Genomic DNA, 2,500 nt, shown 5'->3' on the forward strand with positions numbered 1-2,500 from the left:
GTGGCTGGAGCTTTCGAATACTGCGTGAACCTTTGATGGTCTTAAGGACTTGATCGTGAAAGAACAATTTATTGACTCTTGCCCTAAGGATTTGGCAATTCACCTGCGAGAAAGGGCACCTGAGACTCTAGCAAAGATTGCGAAGGTCGCTGACCAGTACTTGGAGGCTCATGGTAAACATTTGTTCAGCTCAGCGAGCAGAAAGCCAACAATGCAGCCTGAGAGGGACAAAGCCAAGAACATGCAGATTAATCCACCAGCTCTGCATTGCTTTAAGTGCAACACCCGAGGTCATAAAGCCGTCAACTGCCCAACTCTAACAAGAAAGTGTTTCCTGTGTGGCAAGCAGGGTCATGAGGCTAGAAACTGTCGATCAGGTGGACGCAGATCAGGAGGACAAAGTAAGGATGGTAATTTTGTGCAGCGTGGTCGAGTGAGTGCCAGTTGTTTAGTTCAGCCACCTGAGGTTAAACCTAATGATGAAGAAGTTAAGGCGTGTATTAAAGATGATAAGTTGCTGTTAGCCTGTGGTAAGAAGATTCCATTGTTGAGTAGTGCTTGTGTTGAACCGTTAACTGGAGAGAGAAGTACTGTAAACATCCGTGTATAAGCCGCATCCGTAGATAAGCCGCACCCCTGATTTGGAAGCGCAGATTTTGGAAAAAAATGAAAACAATACAGTTTGAAGTTTCAGTAGAGTTGTATTGCTACAAACAACGAAGGACAAACAATCAAGGTTTCGAAACACCGACATGGAAGTTGTGGCTATCTTTCACATTTATCAAGTCTAATGAAAGCGAAATTTTGTTTGTCGTACCTTCTTTTCCATTGGAATTTACATCATCTTTAACTTGAAATGCTCTTTCGATTCGATTTTTTCAAGATAATCACTTCGAAACATGAAATTCCTTCGGCATTAAAAAGACAAACAAACAAGCAAAGCCTGATAATGCAGTCGACAAAGTTGCCATGAAGGTGGTAAAAAAAAAACAATGAAACAGTTGGCCATTTACCTCGCGAGTACTCGCAAATTTTGTGGTACTTTATTGCACATGGCAAAAAGATATGCGTGGAAGTGACTGGCCGCAGACATCACTGCAAACAGCTGTGCAGAGGAATGTAGATTCCTTGTACGTTGGTGTTTAGTTGTTCGAGTAAAGCGAAAATTAATCGTTTGAAAGAACTCTTGGAGAGGAAGACTCGCTAATAAACACTCAGACATGAAATGCTCCTCTGGGAGCCACCACTGAATGAAAAAGTCAATGAACTACAGCAACATGCTCTCAGTTTCTTTATGTGTATTTCTATAATACTGTTACATTGTTAATTCGAATTTTTATGAATATTAATTAGGTTTTTGAGAACTCCAAACACAGATGTATCCATGGATAAGCTGCACCCTTGATTTTTGGCTTCAATTTTGTGAAAAAAAGTGCGGCTTATACATGGACGTTTACGGTAAAATGCCTGTCGTGAAAGGTAGAGTTGGAGAGAAGCCTGTTGATGTCCTTAGAGATACTGGTTGTAGTGGAATTGTAGTAAAGAGGGACCTTGTGTCTGAGGATCAGTTTACTGGTGAATTTCATGCTATGCTGCTCATTGACAATACGGCAAGGAAAGTTCCCATCGCAAAGATTGATGTTGATACACCTTATCTTAAGGGCCAAGTGGAAGCGCAGTGTCTTCCTGATGCTGTTTATGATTTAATTATTGGTAAAGTACCAGGTGCAAGAGCTGCTGACGACCCAGACCCAAGCTGGCAAGTTCCTGTACAAGAAGCTTGTGCTGTAACCACAAGAAGTCAAGCTAAGAAAGCTGGAGAACATATTCTGCTGAAGGTACCGGGTACTAAAGAAAGTTCTGTAGTTGATAGAGAAAAGCTCAAGCAGATGCAGCGTGACGACGAGAGGCTACAGAAATTTTGGGAGAAAGATGACGTAGTTGTGAGAGGCCAGGCTGAGACTTCATTTGAAGTGAAAGATGGAGTTCTGTACCGCGTCTACAAGCACCCTTATGTGAACGGAGGTAAACCCCTGAAGCAGGTTATGGTTCCTGTGCAGCTTAGAAGTCGAATAATGGAACTAGCGCACAGATCGATCATGGGAGGTCACATGGGAATAAAGAAAACGACTGATAAGATTCAAAGCACGTTCTATTGGCCAGGCATTCAAGGAGACGTACGGAAGGTTCCCCTAGAGAAGATGCCATTAATTGACAAGCCATTTAAGAGAGTAGCAATCGACCTGGTTGGACCTATTGTTCCCCGAGTGAGGACGGTCATAGATATATATTGACATTGGTCGACTTTGCAACTCGTTATCCTGAAGCTGTCCCACTGAAGAACATTGATACTGAAACTGTGGCAGAAGCGTTGGTGGATATCTTTAGTCGTTTGGGAGTGCCTGAAGAGATCTTGAGTGACCTTGGTACGCAGTCTATCTCTGAGTGTATGAAGGAAGTGACACGACTTTTGAGCATTAAACAGCTCACCACGACTCCT

This window comes from Montipora capricornis, chromosome 10 (assembly GCF_036669925.1).
Source record: "Montipora capricornis isolate CH-2021 chromosome 10, ASM3666992v2, whole genome shotgun sequence".
Taxonomy (NCBI): Eukaryota; Metazoa; Cnidaria; class Anthozoa; order Scleractinia; family Acroporidae; genus Montipora; species Montipora capricornis.